Source organism: Phocoena sinus, chromosome 11 (assembly GCF_008692025.1).
Source record: "Phocoena sinus isolate mPhoSin1 chromosome 11, mPhoSin1.pri, whole genome shotgun sequence".
NCBI classification, from domain to species: Eukaryota; Metazoa; Chordata; class Mammalia; order Artiodactyla; family Phocoenidae; genus Phocoena; species Phocoena sinus.
This window is the reverse complement of record NC_045773.1, coordinates 84,766,737-84,786,275: the sequence shown is the minus strand read 5'-3', so window position 1 is coordinate 84,786,275 and position 19,539 is coordinate 84,766,737.

Below are 19,539 nucleotides of genomic sequence, written 5' to 3'. Positions count from 1 at the left end.
GTCTTCTCATTGTGCTTAAGTTACTGTGTCTGGGGTCTCCTTTTCGCAGACTGCTGGTTCATAGTTCTCATTGTTTTTGGTGTCTGCCCCCAGTGCGTAAGGTTGGTTCATTGGTTTGTGTAGGTTTCCTGGTGGAGGGGACTGGTTCTTGTGTTCTGATGGATGAGGCTGGATCTTGTCTTTCTGGTGGGCAGGACCACGTCCGGTGGTACGTCTTGGGGTGTCTGTGAACTTATTATGATTTAGGCAGCCCCTCTGCTAGTGGGTGTGGTTGTATTCCTGTCTTGCTAGTTGTTTGGCATGGGGTGTCCATCACTGGAGCTTGCTGGTCGTTTAGTGGAGCTGGGTCTTAGCATTGAGATGGAGATCCCTGGGAGAGCTCTCACTGAGTGATATTACTTGGGGCCGGGAGGTCTCTGGTGGTCCAATGTCCTGAACTCCCACGTCAGAGACTCAGGCCTGACACCCGGCCGGAGCACCAAGACCCTGTCAGCCACATAGCTTACGTGTAAATGGGTTAAAGTCTCCAATCCAAAGGCACAAGGTGGCCAGCCTTCTGCACTCTGCTTGGTCCTCCAGCCGCACCTTGTCCTCCAGGCCTGGTTGATATGGAGAGCCTGCCTTGGATCCAGGTTCAGTTACATTCCCTAGCATGTAGAAGAAGCAGCTGTCACCCCTCATCCTCCCCTATTCCCGCTGCAACTTGTCACAATCCTGTCTTCTAGCTTTTTGAAAGAGATGCTTAGCTCTCTAATTTTAACCCTTTATTTTATTAAAAAGTGTATTTATGCTTCATATATATATATCTAAAAACTTCTTTAATTAGATCTCACACGTTTGATATGTAAGTTTTTAATAGTTGACTCTTCTAATGCAGATATCTGCAACACCTCTGGGTCTGTTTCTATAGTCTATTGTGTCTGATGGATTACGCTGTCTTATCTCCTTGTATAGTTATTTATTTTTTATTGAGCGCTTGTCATTGTGGTTTTAAATTTACCTGTAGAAATAACTCTGCTTTTGATAATTAGAGGGATACAAAGTTCCTCCCTAAGACGTTTTTTATTTCCTCTTACCAGATTCCTATGGGTCTTAGCAGGCTGGGATCACCTTTATCACAATTTTAAAGACTGTGATTTTTCCTGGACCACCTATGTGACTCGAAATTGGGTTGCAGCACATGCAAAAGCTGTTTGACCTCTGATTTTCTTTTAATCCAAGGGGCAGATCCATCAGGCTCCCACTCCAAACCATAGGGAGTTTGCCAGAATGCTCTTTGTAAGCTCGTAACTAAAAGTTACATTCTGTTAGCCCCATGAAGCTATAAAAAAGTGTTTCTCAGACTTTCACTTAAATCTTCTGGATTAGCAAATATCCCAAGACTAAAAAGAGCCCAAAATATTAGATTCACTTCTCTGCATTTCTGTCTTCTACAAGATCTTGCCTTGATATCTCTTTGGTAATCTTCCAGTGCCTTTTTAGAAGACTTTTTTTTTTACATATTACCCAACTTTTCTGATTGTTGTCATGACAGCATTGTTCTGATTTACCTACTCTGCTCTAGCAATTATTTACCTTCACTGATTTACAAGAAAGTTAAAATTAAGAAGTTATTTACATGTACATATATTTTAGATTGTTAAGCAAGTTCTATTTTTTTCCCAGCTTAGCAATATATAAGTTGAATACTATGATCATTTGAATGAGATCTTCAAAATCAATATAAAGAAAGATTAGGCCTTGGGACTTCCCTGACCATCCAGTGGTTAAGACTCCACACTTCCACCACAGGAGGCATGGGTTTGATCCCTGGTCAGGGAACTAAGATCCCACATGCCATGCTGCACAGCCAAAAAAAACAAGAAAAAAGAAAGGTTAGGCCTTTGGGGTTTCCCTTGTTCCTTAGACTAGATCATAAAATTTGCCTAAGTAAGAAAAATCACACTCAGTGATTCTGCATTCCAATGTTGCATTTAAGTTAGGAGCATTTTATATGCTTTCTCTCTGTAGCATTTAAGCTGCATTATGGAGAACTTAAGATCTTGTATACCTTATTCTGTTTGAGTAATTAGAACACATGCTCTCTTACAGGCAACAAATAAGTTGATCTGACTACTCCTAGGAGTAGAGACAAAGGGTTGCTTAGCAGGTGGTTTTAATCTATACTCATAATATCTATCAACTCTTGACTTGTTACCCTCAATCAAGAAGATCTTAGTACAAAAATGATGTGCTTCTTATGCAAATGGAACTTCAAAACAATCCCCTAGCCCTCAATTTCAGCCATATTATTGTTCCAAACTCCTCCTAAAAATGAAATTCTAGAGCCATGACTATTACCAGTTCTATGGGGGAACATTTTTGTTGCCCAGATATAGTATATGCATGTCATGAAATTTATATCTAACTCAAGCAGAGCTTTTGCATTAAAAAATAAAACAAAACAGAACGTTTACAGGTCTCTGGAATACCCAAACCTGGTTTGGATATAGTAAAGAGAATAGGGTAAAACTATAGTATTCTGACATCCTATCACCAACTTCTAGACCACATGTTAAGAGATATTTTCGAATAAATTTCTTTTAAAAATGGGACCAGAATGATAAATGAATGTCACCTATAACCCTCAAGATAAAAATTCAGATAATGCCATCTTTGTCCAACTTGTTTGTGTCTTAGAAGAAATAAGAAACAAACATTTAATGCCAATAGCTGGAGGTGTCGGCACAGCCATTTCACACTAGGAACTCTGGTCTGAATTGCCAAGTGCAAGGTCTCTGCACACAGTACCCTATGAGCAAGTGAAGCTGGACTGAGCACACACCAAAAACAGCAAGAGCAGGTCTCTGCAGTTTGCATCTTGTGTGGATAAACCAAGTAGTCACCAACATGATATGGATTTAGAAATGAATAAAGAAAAGAAAAGAGAATAGAAAAAAGAAAAGAATTATTTACAGTCTTTTGTTTAAAAGTGTGTGTGTGGGAGTCAAGACGGCAGAGTAGGAGGATGTGGAGTTCGCATCTCCTCACAGGCCAGGGGTCAGGCTTGAGTCCCTGTGGTGGGAACGCTGAGTCCAAGCCACTGGACTAACAGAGAACTTCAGCCCCCAAGGAATATTATTAATTGGTGTGAGCTCTCTGGGAGGTGTTAATCAGCTGGCACCAAGACCCGGCTCCACCCAGCCGCCTGCAAGCTCCAGTGCTAGACGCCTCAGGCCAAACAACTAGTAGCTGATATTAGCACTGTACTAAACATCTTATATATGCTATTTCTAGTCTGCAAACAACCTTGCAAAGTAGCTATAATTATCCTCAGATAAGGAAACAAGTTCAAAGGTGCAAAGCAATGTCAAGACAGAATTCAAGCCAGTTCTCCAAGTTACTTCTCTGTGATGGAACTGCCTTCCTAAAGTCTCTGAAGTCAGAAAGTGCCCCTTCCAGGACACAACCTCCTATTTCTTCTCAACTCTATATTCCATTCATTAAAAAATACTTATTGATCATCTACTATGGGTCTGGCATATTCTAAATGCTAGAAAATCTGCAGAAAATGACATAGGCAAGGTTCTTGTGCTCATAAACTTTACATTATAGTGTAGAAGAGAAACAATAAACAAGTTAGCAAATACAATTATTTTGATAGAGATAAATGTTATGAGGAAAATAAAATGGGAAGTGAGAGCTAGTTGAGATAAAGTAGTTAGGGAAGACATTTCTACAGGAAACTTTTAATCTGGCTCTAAAATGATGAAATAGGACCCAGCCAAGAAAAGACAAGGGAAAAGACTTCCCAGCAGGGGGAACAGGTACAAAGACTCTAAGGTAACACATCTTCTACCTCTGATGTCCACTTCCTTCCCATTTTATCCCTCTTTTAAAAACCTCAGGTGAAAGTAAGTAAAACGACCTGAAAATGTCAACCCTGTCAGCGACCCTGACAAATAAAATTAAAAGATGAAATATAAAGGGGGAAGAAACCTTCAAGATGGCGGAGGAGTAAGACATGGAGATCACCTTCCTCCCCACAAATACATCAGAAATACATCTACAGGTGGAACAACTACTACAGAACACCTACTGAATGCAGGAAGAAGATATCAGACTTCCCAAAAGATATATTATGTTTTCGTGGTTCTCTTTTTGTAAGTGTGTATATGTATGCTTCTTTGTCTCATTTTGTCTGTATAGCTTTGCTTCTACCATTTGTCCTAGGATTCTGTCTGTTTGATTTTTTTTTTTAGTATAGTTTTTAGCACTTGTTGTCATTCGTGGACTTGTTTGGGGGTTTGGTTGCCCTCTTCTTTCATTCTTTATTTCTTTTTTTTCTTTTTTTATTAATTTTTAATTTTTTTTCTGTTTAATAATTTTTTATTTTAGTAACTTTTTAAAATTTATTTTACTTTATTTTTTTCTTTCTTTCTTTCTTTTTTTCCTCCTTTTCTTCTGAGCCGTGTGCCTGACAAAGTCTTCGTGCTCTGGCCAGGTGTCAAGCCTGTGTGGCTGAGATGGGAGAGCCGAGTACAGGACATTGGTCCACCTGACACCTCCCAGCTCCATGTAATATCAAATGGTGAAAATTCTCCCAGATATCTCCATCTCAACGCTAAGAACCAGTTCCACTCAATGACCAGCAAGCTACAGTGCTGGACACCCTATGCCAAACAACTAGCAACACAGGAACATCACCCCACCCATTAGCAGAGAGGCTGCTAAATCATAATACAGTCACAGACACCACAAAACACACCACCAGACACGGTCCTGCCCAAGAAAGACAAGATCCAGCCTCATCCACCAGAACACAGGCACTAGTCCCCTCCACCAGGAAGCCTACACAGCCCACTGAACCAACCTTAGCCACTGGGGACAGACACCAAAAACAACGGGAACTACAAACCTGCAGCCTGCGAAAAGGAGATCTCAAACACAGTAAGTTAAGCAAAATGTGAAGACAGAGAAACACACAGCAGATGAAGGAGCAAGGTAAAAACCCACCAGACAAAACAAATGAAGAGGAAATAGGCAGTCGACCTGAAAAAGAATTCAGAGTAATGATAGCAAAGATGATCCAAAATCTTGGAAACAGAATGGAGAAAATATAAGAAACATTTAACACGGACCTAGAAGAACTAAAGAGCAAAGAAACAATGATGAACAACACAATAAATGAAATTAAAAATTCTCTAGAAGGAATCAATAGCAGAATAACTGAGGCAGAAGAACGGATAAGTGACCTGGAAGATAAAATAGCAGAAGTAACTACCTCAGAGAAGAATAAAGAAAAAAGAATGAAAAAAACTGAGGATGGTCTCAGAGACGTCTGGGACACATTAAATGCACCAACATTCGAATTATAGGGGTTCCAGAAGAAGAAGAGAAAAAGAAATGGACTGTGAAATTATTTGAAGAGATTATAGTTGAAAACTTCCCTAATATGGGAAAGGAAAACTAAGTCAGGTCCAGGAAGTGCAGAGAGTCCCACACAGGACAAATCTAAGGAGAAACAGGCCAAGACACATATTAATCAAACTATCAAAAATTAAATACAAAGAAAAAATATTAAGAGCAGCAAGGGAAAAACAACAAATAACATACAAGGGAATCCCCATAAGGTTAACAGCTGATCTTTCAGCAGAAACTCTGCAAGCCAGAAGGGAGTGGCAGGACATATTTAAAGTGATGAAAGAGGAAAACCTACAACCAAGATTACTCTACGCAGCAAGGATCTCATTCAGATTCAATGGAGAAATTAAAACCTTAAAGAGAAGCAAAAGCTAAGAGGATTCAGCACCACCAAACCAGCTTTACAACAAATGCTAAAGGAACTTCTCTAGGTAGGAAAGACAAGAGAAGGAAAAGACCTACAATAACAAACCCAAAACAATTAAGAAAATGGTACTAGGAACATACATATCGATAACTACCTTAAATGTAAATGGATTAAATGCTCCAACCAAAAGATATAGACTGGCTGAATGGATAAAAAAACAAGACCGTATATATGCTGTCTCCAAGAGACCCACTTCAGACCGAGGGACACATAAAGACTGAAAGTGAGGGGATAGAAAAAGATATTCCATGCAAATGGAAATCAAAAGAACACTGGAGTAGTAATTCTCATATCAGACAAAATAGACTTTAACATAAAGACTGTTACAAGAGACAAAGAAGGACACTACATAATGATCAAGGGATCAACCCAAGAAGAAGATTTAACAATTGTAAATATTTATGCACCAAACATAGGAGCACCTCAATACATAAAGCAAATGCTAACACCCATAAAGGGGGAAATCGACAGTAACACAACCATACTAGGGGACTTTAACACCCCACTTTCACCAATGGACAGATCATCCCAACTGAAAATAAACAAGGAGACACAAGCTTTAAATGACACATTAAACAAGACAGACTTCATTGATATTTATCAGACATTTCATCCAAAAACAACAGATTACACTTTCGTCTCAAGTGCTCATGGAAGACTTTCCAGGACAGATCATATCTTGGGTCATAAATCAAGCCTTGGTAAATTTAAGAAAATTGAAATAATATCAAGTATCTTTCCTGACCACAATGCTAGAAGACTAGATATGAATTACATGAAAACACCTGTAAAAAATGAAAACACGTGGAGGCTAAACAATATGCTACTAAATAACCAAAGATCAATGAAGAAGTCAAAGAGGAAATCAAAAATACCTACAAATGACAATGAAAACACGATGACCCAAAATCTACGGGATGCAGCAAAAGCAGTTCTAAGAGGGAAGCTTATAGCAATACAATCCTACCTCAAGAAACAAGAAACATCTCAAATAAACAACATAACCTTACACCTAGCGATTAGAGGAAGAAGAACAAAAAAACCCAAAGTTAGCAGAAGGATAGCAATTATAAAGGTCAGGTCAGAAATAAATGAAAAAGAAATGAAGGAAACGATAGCAAAGATCAATAAAATTACAAGCTGGTTCTTTGAGAGGATAAACGAAATTGATAAACCATTAGCCAGACTCATTGAGAAAAAAAGGGAGAAGACTCCAATCAACAGAATTAGAAATGAAAAAGGAGAAATAACTGACACTGCAGAAATACAAAGGATCATGAGAGATTACTACAAGCAACTATATGCCAATAAAATGGGCAACCTGGAAGAAATGGACACATTCTCAGAAAAGCACAATCTTCCGAGACTGAATCAGGGAGAAATAGAAAATATAAACAGACCAATCACAAGCACTGAAATTGAGACTGCATTAAAAATTTTCCAACAAACAAAAGCCCAGGACCAGATGGCTTCACAGGCGAATTCTATCAAACATTTAGAGAAGAGCTAACACCTATCCTTCTCAAACTCTTCCAAAATATAGCAGAGGGAGGAACACGCCCAAACTCATTCTACGAGGCCATCATCACCCTGATACCAAAACCAGACAAAGACGTCACAAAGAAAGAAAACTACAGGCCCATATCACTGATGAACATACATGCAAAAATCCTCAACAAAATACTAGCAAACAGAATCCAACAGCACATTAAAAGGATCATACACCATGATCAAGAAATACAAGGATACTTCAATATACGCAAATCAATCAATGTGATAAACCATACTAACAAATTGAAGGAGAAAAACCATATGATCATCTCAATAGATGCAGAAAAAGCTTTTGACAAACTTCAACACCCATTTAGTATAAAAACCCTCCAGAAAGTAGGCGTAGAGGGAACTTACCTCAACATAATAAAGGCCACATGTGACAAACCCACAGCCAACATCGTTCTCAATGGTGAAAAACTGAAAGCATTTCCACTAAGATCAGGAACAAGAGAAGGTTGTCCACTCTCACCACTGTTATTCAACAAGTTTCGGAAGTTTTAGCCACAGCAATCAGAGAAGAAAAGGAAATTAAAGGAATCCAAATCGGAAAAGAAGAAGTAAAGTTGTCACTGTCTGCAGATGACATGATACTATACATGTCTAAAGATGCTACCAGAAAACTAAAGATCCTACCAGAAAACTACTAGAACTAATTAATAAATTTGGTAAACTAGCAGGATACAAAATTAATGTACAGAAATCTCTTGCATTCCTATACACTAATGATGAAAAATCTGAAAGGGAAATTAAGGAAACACTCCCATTTATCACTGCAACAAAAAGAATAAAATAGCTATGACTAAACCTACCTAAGGAGACAAAAGACCTGTGTGCAGAAAAGTATAAGACACTAATGAAAGAAATTAAAGATGATACAAACAGATGGAGAGATATACCATGTTCTTGGATTGGAAGAATCAACATTGTGAAAATGACTATACTACCCAAAGCAATCTACAGATTCAATGCAATGCCTATCAAGCTACCAATGGTATTTTTCACAGAACTAGAACAAAAAATTTCACAATTTGTATGGAAACACAAAAGACCCCGAATAGCCAAAGCAATCTTGAGAAAGAAAAACGGAGCTGGAGGAATCAGGCTCCCACACTTCAGACTATACTACAAAGCTACAGTAATCAAGACAGTATGGTCCTGCACAAAAACAGAAACACTGATCAATGGAACAGGATAGAAAGCCCAGAGATAAACCCATGCACCTATGGTCAACTAATCTATGACAACGGAGGCAAGGATATACAATGGAGAAAAGACAGCCTCTTCAATAAGTGGTGCTGGGAAAACTGGACTGCTACATGTAAAAGAATGAAATTAGAACACTCCCTAACACCACACACAAAAATAAACTCAAAGTGGATTAAAGACCTAAATGTAAGGCCAGACACTATAAAACTCTTAGAGGAAAACATAGGAAGAACACTCTATGACATATATCACAGCAAGATCTTTTTTGACCCACCTCTCAGAGAAATGGAAATAAACACAAAAATAAACAAATGGGACCTAATGAAACTTAAAAGCTTTTGCACAGCAATGGAAACCATAAACAAGACGAAAAGACAACCCCCAGAATGAGAGAAGATATTTGCAAGTGAAGCAACTGACAAAGGATTAATCTCCAAAATTTATAAGCAGCTCATGCAGCTCAATATCAAAAAAAAAAAACAACCTAATCCAAAAATGGGCAGACGACCTAAATAGACATTTCTCCAAAGAAGATACACAGATTGCCAATAAACACATGAAAGGATGCTCAACATCACTAATCATTAGAGAAATGCAAATCAAAACTACAATGAGGTATCACCTCACACCGGTCCGAATGGTCATCATCAAAAAGTCTGAAAACAATAAATGCTGGAAAGGGTGTGGAGAAAACAGAACTCTCTTGCACTGTTGGTGGGAATGTAAATTGATACAGCCACTATGGAGAACAGTATGGAGGTTCCTTAAAAAACTACAAATAGAACTACCATACGACCCAGCAATCCCATTACTGGGCATATACCCTGAGGAAACCAGAATCCAAAAAGAGTCATGTACTACAACATGCATTGCAGCACTATTTACAATAGGCAGGACATGGAAGCATCCTAAGTGTTCATCGACAGATGAATGGATAAAGAAGATGTAGCACATATATACAATGGAATATTACTTTGCCATAAAAAGAAATGAAATCGAGTTATTTGGCGTGAGGTGACTGGACCTAGAGTCTGTCATACAGAGTGAAGTAAGTCAGAAAGAGAAAAACAAATACCATATGCTAACACATATACATGGAATCTTAAAAATAAATGGTTCTAAAAAATTTTGCAATTTGTATGGAAACACAAAAGACCCCGAATAGCCAAAGCAATCTTTAGAACGAAAAAAGGAGCTGGAGGAATAAGGCTCCCTGACTTCAGACTATATTACAAAGCAACAGTAATCAGACAGTATGGTACTGCACAAAACAGAAAGATAGATCAGTGGAACAGGATAGAAAGCCCAGAGATAAACCCACGCACATATGGACACCTTATCTTTGATAAAGGAGGCAGGAATGTACAGTGGAGAAAGGACAGCCTCTTCAATAAATGGTGCTGGGAAAACTGGACAGGTACATGTAAAAGTATGAGATTAGATCACTCCCTAACACCATACACAAAAATAAGCTCAAAATGGATTAAAGACCTAAATGTAAGGGTCAGAAACTATCAAACTCTTAGAAGAAAACATAGGCAGAAACACTCTATGACATAAATCACAGCAAGATCCTTTCTGACCCACCTCCTAGAGTAATGGAAATAAAAACAAAAATAAACAAATGGGACCTAATGAAACTTCAAAGCTTTTGCACAGCAAAGGAAACCATAACCAAGACCAAAAGACAACCCTCAGAATGGGAGAAAACATTTGCAAAAGAAGCAACTGACAAAGGATTAATCTCCAAATTTACAAGCAGCTCATGCAGCTCAATAACAAAAAAACAAACAACCCCATCCAAAAATGGGCAGAAGACCTAAATAGACATTTCTCCAAAGAAGATATACAGAATGCCAACAAACACATGAAAGAATGCTCAACATTGTGACCTCCTAGAGGGGTGGAATAGGGAGGGTGGGAAGGAGACGCAAGAGGGAGGAGATATGGGGATATGTGTAGATGTATAGCTGATTCACTTCGTTATAAGGCAGAAACTAACACACCATTGTACAGCAATTATACTCCAATAAAAATGTTAAAAAATATATGTATATTTATAATTTCTAAAATATATAAATATATTTTAGATATATATATACTTATTTATATTTATATAAACGGGGAAACTCCAAGAGTGAAATTCCTCCAGAGGAAGGATTCAAGAATGAGCATCTCTCTGCCGCTAAGGAAAAAAATTCTGTCATAGGCTATTCCTCACTCAACTCTACCCATGCTTCCTCAAGATTCTCAGTGAAAGACTTATACTTTGGTGCCAATTTTTCATATCTGAAATAGGAACTGAAGAACTTCATAAGGCACAATATCTTTCCCAGCACAGGAAGTTACCAATGCACCAATCTGCCACATTCCAATGCTTTGTGAGTTGGATTTTGGAACTGAGACTACATTTCCCTGTAGTAACAATGATATTAATTGCAAATTAGACCCCTAAACAAGTCTACAAAAGCCTGCCCAATTTAAAATGCTGCTGATACTCTGTAAACTAGCAATGGAAAACAGAATTCTGTCACACAACTAGGGAATAAATGTTTTTAAATGTTGAGTAAGAAGTAATTTATCTTGAATGGCATTGCATAAAGAAAGCAAGGTTTAAGAAGGATCATTAATAAGGAAGATTTTGAAGAGGCTTTCTGGTAACTTTAAAAATTCTGATGGATGATAGAATAGGTTAATTAGCTATTGTCTAATTTTAGTTCATAAATTTTGGTTCTTCTTATTCTTAGTATAGCTACAATACTGTTGTTGGTGGGGATTTTTTGTTTTTGTTTTGTTTTGTTTTGTTTTTCCTGAGGCATAACCACCCATAGAGATGGTTGACTCGGGGCTCTTTTCAAGGTTGTGATGGTGTTGAGAACTCATACATGGTATAGAGAGAGTGGGGAGAGGGTGGTGTGTGAAAAAGAAAGAGGTCTAAATCAGAAGTTCTCAAAGTTCAGCATGCATCAGAATTCCTTGGTGGACTTGCCAAAACACAGATTTCTGCGCGTCATGCCAGATCGTGTGATCAATAGGTCTGGGACTGGGCAGAGAATTTTCATTTCTAACAAGTTCCCAGGTAATGTTGATGCTGCCAATCCAGGAACAACACTTTGAAAACAAAAAAGTCAAAACATAGAAGGTTCAAACCAGAAACAACACTAAAATCTTACAGCAGGCACTGCTGTTGGCTGGGCGGGTTGTACATTATCATGATGCCTAAGGATGTCATGTCACTGACCGACTGCTAATGATACGAGTGAATGGGTTGGGAAGGACCACTATGTCAAGCCTTTTCCAGTGTTTTGAGATGTCTGAAAGCAGGTAAAAGGATTAATAATTCTTCCCAGATTTCTATTATTCTTCTTACACTATAAGGAACAATTTCTGGGACTATCTGAGATAATTTTAGGAGCTGATTTAACCCTTTTAGACCACAGACACACTCTTTGAAAGGTGTCATTTTACAGCTTACTCAGCAAGTATGGATTAAGTGACTACTACTTGTAAGACCCTGTGATAAATAGGAGGTGTGGGGTGGGGGGTAGAAAATGATTTCATCTAAAGGCAGAGCAGTCACGTATATGAATAACTGAAGTCAAAGTATCCTAAACACATCCTAAGACTGATACAGGTAAAATGCAACAAGAGTTTAAAGGTGGGAAGGATGCTCTCAACCTGGAGAAACAAGTCAAGAAAAAAGCAACATTTGGGCATAAACCTGACTAAGAGATAAGGAATTGGGAGTAAAAAGGGGAAATGACAGAAGAAAAATATGTGCCCAGGAAGAGATAACCATGTGAAAAAAGTTATACCAATGAGGGCAGGACATATATAGAAAAAGAGCAAGAAGCTCCAGTTGGCTGGAGTTCAGGAAGACTTGAAAGGTAAGCTAGTGTTAGATCATGAGGCCCTTAAATAGCAGCAAACGAGTTTGGAATTGACTAGGTATCAGGAGAGCTCTGAAAGTTTTTGAGTATAGAAGTGATCATTTGGAATCATATTTTAGGATAATTTATTGGGCAGCATAAATTAGTTTGGAGGTGGTAAGAAACCAGGGTGGGGCAATAAGGAGAGAGCAGGGGAAAGCTGTAATGGATAATGTAGGGTAGAATCATCACTACCCAGATTTGAGGTCAAGAATGAGAGACAGAGAGATGAGAAAAAAAGGACCCTAATGTTTTGAAACTTAGTGACTAGTCAAACGGTAGCATATTCAACAGGAATGTGGAAAGTTCTGAGAAATATTCCAATGCTAAGAGAATAGCTGTACTTTATGGGTATCACAGATTCTCACACCATAAGTGAGATGAAAATTTTGTTATAAAATCCTAACCTTGCCTGGTTCCATTATTCAGCCCCACTTGCCTTGGACTACAGCCCTGTAGTCAATGGCTATCAATTTTTTTACCTCAATTCACATGTGAGAGTGTAAATACATAACCAAAGCAAAATGTCAAGAAGTACTTGTACTTAACCTTCACACATATAATGCACTCTGATATTTTCTATCCTGCTCCATTTCACTTTTTAAAAATAGTCCTTGTAATCACCAAATTGATTCCATGTCTCATTAATGGGTTGCATCCCAAAGTCTAAAAAAACACTGTCATAAGCTGTAAGATTCAGCAATTATGTAGATGGTATTGAAAGGGAAGAACAACTTCTACCATATATAAGGGGAAAACATATGTAGATGGAATGCATTCTTCTTACTTTCCAGAATATTTTACATTACTTGCCCACAAATGTAAGATACCTATAACTATCAAGGTTTAAAATAATGGACAACTATCCCCCATACAGAGGAGTCTAATTTAACAAGATGCTCAAAGTATTAGACACTGCTCATTTGTGTACCTTATGAAAACTTAGTACTGTATACGAAAACACATATTTATAACCTAAAAAAATTGAGATGGGGAAGCTGAGCATTACATTTCAAAGGCAACCTTCACTCTACGAAAGAATTATTTCAATAAGTTTAAACAGAAATAATTCTCCTGGGCTTCCCTGGTGGCGCAGTGGTTGAGAGTCCACCTGCCGATGCAGGGGATGCGGGTTCGTGCCCCGGTCCGGGAGGATCCCACATGCCGCGGAGCGGCTGGGCCCGTGAGCCATGGCCGCTGGGCCTGCGCGTCCGTAGCCTGTGCTCCGCAACGAGAGAGGCCACAACAGTGAGAGGCCTGCGTACCGCAAAAAAAAAAAAAAAAAAAAAAGAAATAATTCTCCTAATGCACTTAAGTCGCTAATAAAATTAACTGACCACTTGACAGAACCAGCTAAAGGGAAACTAGGTTAAATACCACTGTCAATTTCCTTTTAATCAGAGAAGAAAATAGAGCATTGAAACAGGAAAGATGTTCTAAGGAAAGATGTCTCCATTTATAAAACTGTTCTTTATACCCAACTTTTTAAGGCAGGGATGTTGCAGCCAGCGGAGATAAAGTATGCCTTGCTCCTCAGCTAGGCCTGGCCAGAGGGTAAGAATTGTCCATGGATAAGCTGGGGGTATAGTTTGTTCACTCACTAGCTTTTATCAGCCATAATATTGGGTTGGCCAAAAAGTTCGGGTTTTTCCATAAGATGTTACGAAAAACCCGAATGAACTTTTTGGCCAACCCAATACATCACTTTAGTGAAACAGATTCCACATATGCACTTCCCTGAAGGAAGACTGGGAAAAAACAGACAAGTGGATTGTCTTGTCACAACCAGTTCTTACTCTATAAGGAAGAGAATAAAAACTAACCCAAAGTGGGCCTTACCAATCATAGTACACACGTTATTCTCTAAAAACACAGAGTTTAGTATGTTACACGCATTTTACAGGTAAACTGGAATTCCAAGAAGTTAAATACCTTGGCCAAAGCCAAACAGCTGGAAAGTGCAGAGCTGAGGTTCGAAGGTAAATTCCTTACTTTCTTACAGTCCCCAGTACGAAATAAAAGGAAGTTGCACAAGAGCAAGTCAATTGATTTCTAGCGTAGTCCTTTACGGAGCTTTATTCAAAAAGATAATTGGCTTCAGAGTGGATGTTTGAATATACAGTATACGCAGTGGGATCTGCAATCAAGACCTTCAACAATAAATCTTCCCAGATGCTTGGCTGGTGAGATTGTTTTCCCTGTTTCTTCTACCCACTAATCTGTCTACTTCCCTCCACCTTTGAGTTTTCATTTCTTTCATCAGTAGCCATGGTAACACCCAAAGATAAAACACAGGCAGGAGTGTCTCACAAGCATCTTGAAAGGCGGAAGCTTGCCAGCATTTTTCATCAGGGTAATACTGTGTACCACACAAACAAAGCAGCACCCTTCTCATTCTTCTCCATTCATTTCCCACCCACTTAGTGGCAGCCAAGGCCATTTGTGAAGCTTAGGAGATGACTGTCTGGTACATTTGTATTCATAAACTTGCAGATCAGTCTTTCAATGTTTAAAAAAATGCTTGAGCTGGAAATGGTTGGATTTGCCTCACCCTTCCCTATTAACCCTTTCCTAAGAACTAGGAATTAGCCAGAAATGAGCTTTTCTGTGAGATGATCTGTTCATTATTTACCTTAATCAGAGGTGATTTTAAATAGCACTCCTTCTGGCCTCCCATATAGACTGGGTATTCAATGACATTTTACCTCCAAGAGGCTCTTCTGAATTTTCTGCTAGATTGTGAATAGTGAAAGATAGGAGAATGGAGTCTGAAAACAGGCTTGGTTCAATGTGTTTTACTTAAAAACAGCCTTGATTAGACTCATGAATATCTGGTTCACCCAGCCAGAATACCTAATTTTTTATTGCATTGCCATAAATCAGAGGAGATTACAAAATTATGATCATCTGTCTGGAACACATTAATACATGGAGAGTTTGTAGGCATGAATGCAGTGTGGATGGGCACACTGTATGTATGTTTGAAGATAGGTGTGAAAACAATAGTCTCTTTTTTTAAGCTTTATTGTATCTCCAATTGCCTGATTTGGCACTGATGATTATTATTTAGAGTTCTTCATTATTTTTTATGGGCTTTCTCTACAAAATACTGATGACTTTCTAATGGACAAAATCCTTAAACAAACAGCTTGTCTCTTTAGGATGCAAGACACACTGACCTCATGTTTCCTTGACCACCTCAATTCTAGCAATAGATGTTTTGTAAGAGCCTATTAAGCCCCCCATGCTTTATATACATACAATAGCTCATTCATTCTCCCCACAACCTTTTGTGGTATGGATTTTCCGTCCCTGGGTCACACAGCAAAGTAGTAGCAAAGTGGGAGTGAGATGAAGACCCTGTGACCGCTCACACTCTCTTCTTCCATTTTCAAATCAATTACCCAGAGCTGCAGCACTTCACTGGCATTTGAAGATATTCCCCTGACTGTGAGCCCTCCTTCTAACCACCGTATTTCTTATCTTTACATGTCTTCCACTGAGTTCTTTGGCCCATTATCCCTTCTTCGTCATAATCCATCAACATCATTAGCACAAAATCCGTCCTAGCTCAACCAGTTCAGCCTTTTGTTCAGCTGCACACTTGATTCCTACAAATCTGTTTCTAATTCTTCAACTGTACTCACCTTGGCACTTATCCACCCTGAGTAAATCCTACACCTGGAGGTCACTGGCCAGCAATGGATAAAGGCAAGAAAAAAAAGTGGATTGTTTTCACATAAAGCAATGCTAATCAACCCCAGTTTAGTTCTAATCATTCCTTGGTAAGCCTTTACTACATCTCAATTTGATCCCCAGTCACATTCCTCAAACTCTATTCCAAAACTTTTGCCCTCAAACTGCTAGCCACAGTCCCTCATATCTTTATCTTAACAATAAGTTCACATTCCATTTTACCAAAGTGATTGAAGCCCTTTAACACAAAATGCACAGCTTTCTCCTCAATCTTTTTTTTTTTCTCTTTCTTCCACCTTAGAGGGAGAAAAATGATTCATCTCAGAATCTCAACCATCATGTATCGCCTTTCAACAAACTAAATGACACAAGAAGAAAATAATCAGTCAAATGCAGAATATGAGACATTCTACAATATAAATGGCTCCACATTTTTAAACGGCATGGGAGAAAAGGATTATGGGGGAAAGAATGTTAGAAATTGAAAGAGGCTTAAAAGAAATAATTACCAATGCAATGGATAGACCTTACATTGATGCCGATGCAAACAAGGTGTATATAAAAAGACACTTGGAGACAACTGACGACAATTAAATAGGGGCTGGGTATTAGATGACAGTGAGAAATTGATGTTAATTTTTAGGTCTGATAATAGCATTATGGGTGTGAAAACAAAGGTCCTTATTAGTTTAGAGACACATACAAAATTATTATGAGTAAAATGATACATGTTTCTTGGAATGTGTTTCAAAAGACTCTGGCGACTTTTTTTCCAGTGTGGGGAATAGATGAAACAAATTTTTGAAAATGTTGACAATTGTCAAAGCTGGATGATGGGTACCTGGGGAATTATAGATCGACTCTACTCTTGTGTATGTTTGAGAATATATATATTGAAAATTTTGAACAAAAAAACAAAGTGTAGGGGAGCAAAATTTGCCACCCCAAAATGTGTCTCTTTGGCATAAGTATGATTTTAGGCTGATTAGTTTTAGGAAACAAACTACACAGAAAGTCTTTCTTTTCACAACCCCCTTAGCTGCCTAAAGAATTTAGATAAAGGGCCTGTTCCCTAAATACAGCTATCACCAGAGGTATCTGCAAAGAATATGGGCTCCGTGGGGAGGAGGAAACTCAGCAGGGCCTAAAGAGCAGAGTCCACTCTGTGTCCCATTGTCTTTGCGTGGCCCAGAAAACATTTTTTTACCAAACATTTGCTTTTCCATCTCCATGTGAATTGCCTTCCTCCCCTTTAAAGTCCCAAACCACTACCCACAACATCCTCTTTTGTCTTTAGCTGAAGAGGGTATTTAAGGTGAGGGCTTCGGCCATTTTGGTGAACTACTAAGTTCTTCTGGGTGTCTCCCATGTACCCACGTTATTAAACTTTTGTTTGCCTTTCTCCTGTTAACCTGTCTCATGTCAATTTAATTCTTAGAATAGTCAGAAGAACCTAGAAAGGTAGAGGAAAATGTATTCCTCTCAGACAAAAGCAACTAAAAATCTTTTTTAAATCATTATTTAAAACTCATTCTTTTATTCTAACCTCTTAAATCTCCCTATGTTTGGTTGTTCACCCACCCTCCGCCTTCAAACAAGCTGGCCTCTTCTGTCCTAACCTTCTCTGAATAGTACTGTTTCCGGAAGCTATAACTATCTCCCTATCTTTCTTGAAACCCTGAAATTTTAAGAAAGGAGTCCAGATCACTTCTGCCTTTCCCAAAATTGCATTCACTCCTTATCCCCCCCATTTCCTCTCACCCCGGCAATCTGATTTCTGCTCTCTCACCACTTTGCAATTCTAAAAATCTAAGGTGCTACAGAACTAATCTTTACACAAACAGAAGTCTGTCTCTCTGTCTCTTTCTGCAGCCACTGTCTCTTCTCTTCCAGACCATTCTAAATGCTTTATTTACATTTATTAACTCACATAATCATAATCATCCTAACAATCCTATGAGGTAGGTACTATTATTATCCCCATTTTAGAAAAGGGGAAAATTGAGGCTGAGGAAGGTTGAATAACTTGTCCATGGCCACACAGCTGGTAACTGGTGGGGCTGACAGCCTGGGCATTCTGACCTTTTGCCCATGTGCTTGACTGTCATGCCAAATGACTTTTATTGGGGGCTAGCATAGGACTCCTTCTTCTCCACAAGCCTGTGTGTGTGATGTACAATGAATGCCACAAGGAGATAAGTACATTCAGGACTGTAAAAAATTAATAAACAGAAACCTCAATTAAGTAGAGTCTGGAGACCAGAAGGGTGCGCTTTCACGCCCTGTGATGACAGCAGAACCCAACAGGAAGAAGAAAGGCTCCTCTTCTTTCCTGGCAAGGACTCAGCCAATGAAAAACCATGGACTCTGTTTTTTAAAACCCTCCAACCTCCTTTGTCTCCCTATAAAAGTGTTCTCCGTCCCTTGCCATGCAGGGACTTGCACATATCTCGCCATGGCTGCAGACTCCAAACTGTAATTCTCTACTGATCCCAAATAAACTCACATTTGCTAGAGAAATATCTGGCAGTCTATTTATTTCAGGTCAACATTTTGGTGGCCCTTACAGGAACCAGAGAAGATCCCCGAAGGCTCCAGGGCTGGTGAGCAAACAAATGCTTTACCCACAAATTGAGTTCCTTGAGCTCACTGCTTTTCTCGCCAGCCCTGGAGTTTGAAGGTACCTCTTTCTCCTGAATCCAAGATCACACTCTCTTTGCATTTGAAGCTCTCCAGGTTTTATTCCGGATCTGCTTAAAGGCTTTGTCCTTCTGAGTAAGGCCTTGTTCTGTATGTGAATACTCAATTGACACTTTGGTCTGATTTTGAGATTAGACTGTTTTAATCAAAGCTGGCTGAAAATGTCTTCAGCCCATTTTTTCAGAAACAGAGGTTGCATCTCTGAAGCTGCCAGTTTTTCAGCCTTCAGCCTATTCCTCTGGAAGGGATATTCTTGGGAAACTGGCTAAAAAAGGCTTTGGTGTGGCTCCTCCAGGACCAAGCTGTCTCCTTAGAACTGGCTGGGATTAGCCTACAAGCAGTTTGAATTGAGTTGCTTGAGCTGTTTGAGTTGTTTGAAAATTGTTCTTTTACTCCAGAGAAAAACCTCTGAGAAATGGGACCCTGGTTATCTAAATCTTCACACACACACATACAGCTGCTCTGGACAATTTTATGTTTAAAAACCACAGTCCTTCCTCAGGCATATTTCTAACTAAATGAACAGACCTGACCAAAGGCAATTTAGAATATCAATGGCCATTATAGGGAAGTTTTGAAATCCCAAACTTAATTTCCTTAAAACTGAATTAGACTACAATAGCT